Source organism: Hippoglossus hippoglossus, chromosome 1, assembly GCF_009819705.1.
Source record: "Hippoglossus hippoglossus isolate fHipHip1 chromosome 1, fHipHip1.pri, whole genome shotgun sequence".
Classification (NCBI taxonomy): Eukaryota; Metazoa; Chordata; class Actinopteri; order Pleuronectiformes; family Pleuronectidae; genus Hippoglossus; species Hippoglossus hippoglossus.
Window position 1 is genome coordinate 6,897,209 of NC_047151.1, and position 9,345 is coordinate 6,906,553.

Genomic DNA, 9,345 nt, shown 5'->3' on the forward strand with positions numbered 1-9,345 from the left:
TGTGGAAAAAGGGGACAATGGGAATAATAGGAGCAGGCCTCTCGTGAGCAGTCTCTGTGAGGGTGTAATCCACAAAATCATCATGCATGACCATATACATACTTCATATATTGTAAATATCATACAGAGATACTTTTGGACAGAAGTTATTGCACCCCAACCCCCTTAAAATCGCACACTTGTATTCCTCATATTGTGCACTGCCAGAGTCACTGTGTGTTTTCTCCCAGCTCACCATTGTTTAAACTCAACATCACAGATTTTCTGACCAATATGTCGATTTTTTTTCTTCAATATATGCAGGTTTGAAATCCTGCGGTTGCGGTTGTTATTTTAATTATGGAAATCTGCTGCAACTTGACAATATCAATGGGATCATACAGTTTCTCTACTAAGATGACAATCTCAAAACAAAGTAAGAGATATGTTTAATTTTTGCAGCATTAATTCTCAGTTTTTACTCCTGCAGCATAAATAGGTTAAAATGAGTAAGAATGGATCAGGTTAATTTGTCATATTCCATGTAAACAAACAATCTGACAGCTTCTCGATGCTCTTCAGGAAGTGTTGCTGCAGATAGCTTTTCCAGTTTATCATGGGTTTTTGTCTCCTACTTTTTGCCATGAGTAATCTAGCTGGTATTAACAATATATGACAATAATCATGTGAAAATATGCATTCAAGAAGAGTGGGTGCTGCTGCAAACAGCACAACTTGCTGCTGCTTGCTCATCATCTCCCTGTTTGTAATTTCATATCCCTTACTGTAGCCACATTTGTTGCTCCTCAAACGTGTTTCTTTCTCAATATGATGTGTTTGCGTGTGTCAAAGCCCCACATTAGATCAGGTTTCTGTGTGTACACCAGGCCGTCTGAACGATGTAGCATCCCAGCCCGCGCCCCCTGCTCCGGGGACCAAAACCCAGAGGCCCCTCTCTCACTTTTCTCTTCCCCTCTTCTCTCCTCTCTCTCATCCTCCTCTGACGCTTATCCAGCCTGGCGTGCCCTTTGCTTTATATGGCCTGCTGGCCTGCTCCACAGCCACAGCCCCCTCCATGCCACCACAACTATGAAACACACACTTTCACCACACAGAATCATATCATCAGCATGTGCTCCAGGAGACAGCTGCATCAAATTGAGCATGTTTCTCCAGCTGGCGGTGGCGAGTGCTTTCCGACCCTCGATGCTGCCAGGCCTGTAAGCAGCGAAACGCAGCGTTCCAGTTTGTGTTTTCATCAACCAGAATCAAAACACAAGTCCTCTGTGAGAGTCTGAATTGCACGGTTTTTGGAAAGCAAATTGACTGTGCATAACATACATTATATGCTCTGGAAGACTTACACAAGACCAATTTAAAACATGTTCCAGTATTCTCGTTGGCAGTCATAATCAACCCCATTTCTATTCAGAGGTTTAGATGATTTCTTAATGAAAAAGTAAAAAGAATGAGGCACAAGAAAATTAAATACTGTACTTCATATATAGTATTTTAGTTGAGATACATGCTTACTTTAAAAAACTTAGGCATTGGACATTGCGGCCATTATTAACCAGCCATACTTCCCGTCAGGTCTCCTATCATTTTGAAATTGCCCAGGTCTAACTACCATTTTATAACAGCCATTATTCCTTCAAGTGTGATTGTAATGGCTGTGGAGTCTACTGCTCCCAGCAGGGGTTTACAGTCAATGAAAGTGGAGACAGTTTGACCTAGTTCATTACACTGGAGGCAGTGAGACAGGAAGGCATGTGTGTCCTCTGGGGCATTTCACGTCTCTCTTTACATTAAGAGGTCTTCATAGTGACTCAGTGAAGTATAGTGACCTGAGCTGACTTTCATCTGAGGCGATGCAAGCTCATGCACAAATGCATATATTCACACAGTAAACACATTGACTTCTATATATATTTATTTCATTTTATTTATTCCTTTTCAGAGTGGCAGAATTGAGGCATAATCAAATAAAATGTAAGTAAATACAAATATAGCAGAAAAAGGTGAACCACTGAGACTTGTAATATATGGAAGAGATATGTGAGACCTGCTATATCAACAGATTGTCTTTGGTTTATGGGAGGGCCCTCTAATGGTTAAAGGAGTGCAATGCACCCTAATTTCTTTTTTCATGCATCACATACGTTCCCAGTAGTTAATCACGGTCAGAGCAGTTTATGCAGAAACCACGTTGCAACATGCTGGTTAGAAAACAGCCGGAACGAACCTCTTGCTGCAATTTCATAATCTGTTCAATCCCTCAGCTACATTTCTCCGCATGGGAATAACTGCCTCTAGTTCAGAACTGTAAGAAAAGCAAAATAAGTTCTCTATCTGTGTAAACCCACAACAATATGGTTGTGAGTTCACTTTGAATAGTACCATTATTAAAATAGTGAATATAGCCTCTCACTATTTAAGATATTGCCCAATCTGCATTTAACTATTCAGCATTCTAACAAAATCTCATTGCACCTTCTTTCTTCAACTGGCCAGCCCACTGAGCCTGACTGTGCTAGCCCTGGCATTAATAATTCACTGTACATAATAAGATGATGCTGCAGAGTTTGTTCTCATTGATAGTATTAGCCGAGGTGAGCATTCTTGGCCAGACTGTGTGACGCCAGCACACCAACATAAAGTGGGCTTTAATTGCCCATAATCTCTGTCGTTCTCTTTGCTCTCAGTGCAAGTCAACAGCCTATAGCCTACGAATACCAGACCATAGCAAGGCATTTTTAGCTCCATATCAGTGAGTGCCTCACAACGAGGAATGCCTGAAGGAGATTTTCAACTCTGGACTGAAGGGATTAGAGTTTGGGGTTTTTTACACTGACTCTTACAGTAGTTGGATTTTTAGCAAAGTCAAAGAGAAACTTTGTGTTGTTTGCTCATGCTGCTGCACCTTTAACATGTATTTCTACTGAGGAAACAACATGGTTTCTCCTTCATTTAAGAAATTGTCACAGTGCCACTTTCCTTCCACATCTGTTTCCTCTGTCTGTGATGTGAATGTTTCTCTTTCATTATTAAGAATCCATCCAGAGCCTGCCGTAACCTAGTTTCATGATCATTCTGCCTCATGTATTTGTGTCAGTGGGCCATTCATTTGAAGAATAGTTTGTTTTGCTTATGGTAGAATACACATCTAACCATCCTCAGCCTTCATGCAGGATAATGTCACTGAAAAAGGTCCCTATGCTAAAGAGTCAGACCTTTTTATCTGCAGTCAAATGTCCAGGTTCAAGGGTTTTAACCACATCAGGCTCTTTTATTCCACACACTGGATTTAATTGATAGGATATGGCATAAGTACATCACGTCAAATTACGTCTAAATGGATTTAATGGGAAGTACATACTTAATTACATCTAAACTGGGCTGCTGCACCTGACTGTGGATTTGTGCAGTTTGTGCAAGAGTCCAACATTAGCATTTGTTTTCTTTGTCTTTGCACTGACTAAACCAATAAAACAATTAGTTTAAACTGTGCTACACACAGTTGCATATTAACAGTTGTTGTTTTTTAACGAATTTGTCAAATTCAACCCTAGGTGGTAAATGAATGTAAGATGGAGTGATATAAGCATTAATAATTAAATTACACATTTGTTTCCTATACTGCTTGTGTTCGTCCTGATTCAAATTTAGAGACACTTAAAAATAAATTGCATTTTAAGCTAAATTGGGGAAAAATATACACTACAGGTCAAACGTTTGAAAAAAGTCTAAGCAGTAAAATTCCAGTGAATTGTCTTAATAGTACAAAGGCGAGTGTTAAACTGCATAAGGTGAAAGAAATTATAACTAACTTAACCTGCAGCAATGGCAGAAAATGAGTTTTTAACAGTTCAGGCAAACAATTCCTACAGGTCCCCCAATTCTTTATACACAGTGTTGAAACTAATTATGTTATGGATCAGGAAAAAAGGAAGAAGTACTGTGTAGTACTATCAGAACAAAGGGAAGACAGACTGGTGGTCAGAGGTTCAACATGATGATCAAAAACTGAAGAAAAGAAGCTGACAGAGGCTTCACATGGTGACGAGTAGCATCGTCTCCAAACTCAAACCACATGGAGCTGATTTATGATGACCTGGACACAAGGTGAAAATAAAGAAAACTACATTTGTGCGCTGTCCTGCATCAGTTTTGGGACAAACTCTCTGAGTATATTCGATTTCCATTAAAGAAGAGCAGAAGAGTGTTCAGCTGCTGGATGAAGAAAATACCTTTAATCCCTGTTTTAAAACCTTCACATGTTTATTTGTTCCAACACTTTGATTTTTGAAACACAGAGACCCGATGATGTAAATTAAAATAACAGCTGGAAAATTGACATGTTGTAAAACTTGGCTTAGACTGGAACAGGATCCTACATAAGTAAAATATATTTACATTATTTGTTTTGTCGATAATAACTTTCTAATTTACCAAAAGTTTTCTGAATTTTAGTCTGTCACGTTGAATGGATATAAATGAACATTATCATCCTCCAGTTAATGCATTAAAAGCAGTTAAATACATGCAGTATCAATTTCTTCTCGTTACAACTCACTGCATCTTATTGTGAAAGGACTGTACTGAATTTATTAAAACTAAAAAAGTTCATGAAAAGTGGTCAAGCTTTAAAATGAAATCGGACCATTCCTGAAAGACCCGAGACCACCACTGCCAGTTCCTCCACTTATAAGGCCTTATGTGTCTGGAGGATTTCTAACGGGAATGTCCGTTTGTTTAACCTCTTCACGGTACGTTAACCCCTGTCAGGACGCACTCGTCAGCCCGGTACAAAGGGGCTGAAAAGCGGGGACCTTTTCCCCCTCGGCCGACCCTGCGGTGCTCAGATCCAAGTCTGCTCCCAAGTGCTTAGAAAGTTCCCAGTCCCTCGAAAGAAAAGCTGCCTCAAAATAAGGGAAACGAGGTGCGACAACAGGATGAAAAAAATAATCCGGTGGGCCACCATCTCTATTTATGGTTCCAAAGACATATTTTCGTTAGGGAACATAACGATAATGAGTTTGGTACAGCTTCATTATTATGTAATAATTACACGGCTTTATTAATGTCCCTTCTCAGCCCTGCAAGGTCTCCTGAACATGCTGGAATATCTCTTTTATCATTTCTTACCGTAGCTGGAAACATGTGGCTTGGGGACTTGCTGACCTTCCGTAATACGCTTATGGAAAATAGATCCGTGTGCGTAAAAAGGCCAGGACGTGGCCGCCGTTCAATACAGAGTCAGCATCAGGCTTTGAAATAAGGAATCTGGTCATGTGGCAAATAAAACAGAAAGAAAGAGCTGTGGCGGGACAAGGCTTTTAAGTGTTGGGTTACACAGAAGCTCCGTGGCACAGGTCCAAGCGCAAACAAACCAACAGCCGGCCCATGAGCGCAGACACAAAATAATGAAGAGACCCCATCACAGAGAAGTTACGCAGCGTACAAGTGCTTTGTGAATATGATCTGACCTTGTTAATGATCCCGTAATGGATTCAGAGATCACTCACACCAACTCATGACAACTGCAACGCGAATAAGAGGCTGCAAACACCCATGAGCTATTTATCGTATGGGTTTCAGTAACACGTGGATTGGACGATCATCATTGAACAGGCGATTACAGAACCAACGATCGGTGTATTTGCCTCGTGTTAGTCAATAGGCACTTATTAGAAACCAGATTAGCTGCTTATTACATTGACCACAGTTCTGAAGCCATAATGAAAAATCTAATCCATCAAGTCAAATCATGTGAGGTTTTTTTCTCTCTCTCCGCTTGGTCAGAGTGAGTTTAGTTTCAGCTGCTGGTTTGTTCAACAACTGAACTAAATGGATTTGTTTAACCTCCATCATCCATCGCGCCCTCCATCATGCTCAGATTCAGATGATCGCGTGAGAAGGGAGAGGAGGGCACGAGAAGAAGCGCTCAGAGGGACAGGGTCGAGCGAGCTAAAGGCCTCTCTCTCTCTCTCTCTTTCTCTCTCTCTCTCTCTCTCTCTCTCATCTCATCTCTCCATTATTCACACAATCTGACAGTTTCATGGCCAACTAAGGTGTGACACAAACGTTTTTACTGTAAATCTCTGAGGCTATATGGGTGCTTGAATCCTTTTCAAAACGAATAATAGGTAATATTTTATGTTTTAGATGGGGGATATCTGCATTTCCCCCCCTTTTTGTGATTTAGATCAAATTAGATGTCATTGTAGCTGTTCTTGCTGCTGACAACTTATTGGTTCCTTTCTATTCATGTTTAAATGATATTAATTATTTCCATGCAAAAGAATACACCTTTCATATCACCTGACAACTCTTGCAAAAGACCTAAAAACTAAAACTTCCAATATGATTTATTTATTTGTTAAAAAATGGGACAAAAATATGTTAAATTAATACATACTATTAATACATATAATACAGGCTATGGCTTTAAATTCAAATATACAAAATTTAAATTATATTAAGTTAAGTTTCAAGTTTTTATTTGTCATGTGCAAGTTAACACAGGGTCAACAGTTCAATGAAAGGTGTTGGACGAGAAGAAACAGGTCAGCTCAGCAGTGCAATAATTTAATTAAAGTAAAAGTGGTTAAGAGCTTACTTTAAAAAAACAGTCAAATACAATACTATACATTCAAAGGTGCAGTGTGACATTTGTTGCAAATGTATGTATAGTTATTGCACCGTGTGTGTGTCAGTTATTTCATATTTAAAATGTATTTAATTAAAAGATTACAAGTTAGAGAAAAATGTAATAAAAACTCTGCAATATAGGCTACTATTATTACTATTACTTCTACTACTACTACTACTACTACTACTACTAGTATAAATTATATATAATAATAATAATAATAATAATAATAATAATAATAATAATAATAATAATAATAGCCTCTAGGTACTTGCATCAGTTGCTCCTCTCTGGATGGCACAAGTACCATACTTTCAGTGCTTCATGTGTTTATTTCAATCTGACTTGGCTTGGTTTTATATGCGTTTCATTTTTGCTGCTGTCGCTGTGAAAGAGAGACAACAAATAATCAGAAAATGTTCATTAAACAACGAGAGAGATACTTCTATTAAACAACAACAATAAGAATGTGGTGAACTATACTTTCATATGTAAAAAATGTTTTGTTACTTGCATGAAAAGGAGGTTGTCTCTACATGGCCTGTGTCTTAATGTAACAATGTCTAACTCTTTTTTTAAGAAAAATAATCTGTAGTAAATATAGTGAAGCAAAGGAAAAGCTAATCCTTTAACAAATTATTATCTTTATTTTATTTTTTTATTTATGTATTTATTTATTTTGAGAACCTTGTGCAGGCCAGAAAGGTAACGTTGATTCTCAAAAAGCCACTTTAAAATCAAAAAGCAAAGTACAAAGGAAGAAAACAACTAGTCAACAAAATATCAAATGATATGGCCCAAGCAAAAACAGCATCTTACATGCATATGCAATTGCATACTAAACCTATAATGCCCTGGTGAAGTTAAATAATGAAAATAGAAAAAAGTGACTCTGCAAGTAAAAAGTTACTTTAACAACTTTTCCAGCAGCAAAATGGAGAATAAAAGTATTACATCATTATCATCAAAGATTGATGGAAGTTTATATGAACAACAAAAGAGTTAATATCAACACAATTTAAAAACAAGACTGTTTTACCCTTCTTTGTTCTTTTGAAACATTGTATGTGATGTTCATAGCTGATACAAGAACATCATTGTTGCAAAATTATTATCAACCTGCATTTCTATTTTTCATTATTTTGATCCCATATTTTAAGTAAATATGAGATAGTCCAGACACCACTAACATGCATGGAGAGTGAAAGAAGAGACAGATGTTAGTGTCTCAGATGTTGAGAAGACTGGAGGAGGAGAGAAGTGGAGTAGAGAAGAGTGAAGGGGGGAGGAGAGTCCAGCTAAAAGTGAAGAACGGGCAGGGCAGCTAACCTAACCTGAAGCGACATAAAAGAGTAAAGAGGCTGCTTTTGCCCATGTATATCAGTGTGTGTGTGTGTGTGTGTGTGTGTGTGTGTGTGTGTGTGTGTGTGTGTGTGTGTGTGTGTGTGTGTGTGTGTGTGTGTGTGTGTGTGGATGGGGTCTTTAGTGCACGTGTGTGCGTGTTAGTGAGACGCCAGGCTGCACTCTGTTTTCTTCAGTCTTGTCACGCAACACTCAAAACCCCGCCCTTCTTCTAGTACACTTCCTGAGTGTGTGTGTGTTGAATCCCTCTGACCTACCATCACACACACACACACACACACACACACACACACACACACACACACACACACACACACACACACACACACATCTGAAAAATGGCCTATTTTTTAATGACTCTCAGGCTAAAGTGATTATGGTATAGTATCCATACTCCATAGTTTGAAGGGGTTGAGGCACGGTTTGGCCCTTTAATGTGCTTTCAATGAATTAGCGAATAGAAGGATCACCTTAATCTGACCCTCCCCCTCCTGGGATAAATCGTCCATGTGGACACACAATACCGTTGATGCAAGATACCATGCCCCTAATCTGTATCACAGTGTAATGGGGGGTATTTACATTATGGCTCAGCAGGGCGATATTAAATGACAGGACAGTGAAATCGAGGGGCTGTACTAGTCTGAGTGAAGAGCATCCCTACATCTGATACGTGGTTGGGATCAGTTTTCAAGCATCAGATTTCTTAATTCTGTGCATAAAATTTGAGACTAACATGCTGAAGATATTCTGAGATTTATATATTTTGTCTCAGAAATCAGAAGAAACAAAAATTCAGTGCAGTTGTCTTTGATTCTTCTTCGTGCACCATGATTATAGAGTCCTGCTTCACAACCCTGAAAATATTTTATAACATCACACTTGCGGTTGGGGAAACAAACTCAGTCAAACCAATTTAAAACCCCAAAAATTTGAACAATATACTTGTTAGTTTGACTGTTCTGAAATATCTTTAAAACTTGTTTTCCACAGAAAATAACTTAACTGCATTCTCCTGTACAGGTATCCAATAATGCTCAGAATCTCAAAATTTTGCATTAAGATTGAAACCATGTCATAAAATATTTCTCTGTTGACGAGCATTTTCTTTGTTTCATTATCTAAATGAATATGTTTTCCCCCCACTATGCTCTCTTCAGTTGTTTTTTTAGTTGTTGTCTTTTCCCTCTGAAATAGTAGTCTGCATTTGTTTCCACGTTCAAAGTGACTAATAGCACACACTTCTAAATACAAAGAGAACACAGAGAAAAAACTTTACATTTTCAAAGCATAACATTTAAGTTTGCTAATATTTTTGCTGAAGTGTCTTTTTCATTGATATTTACCGT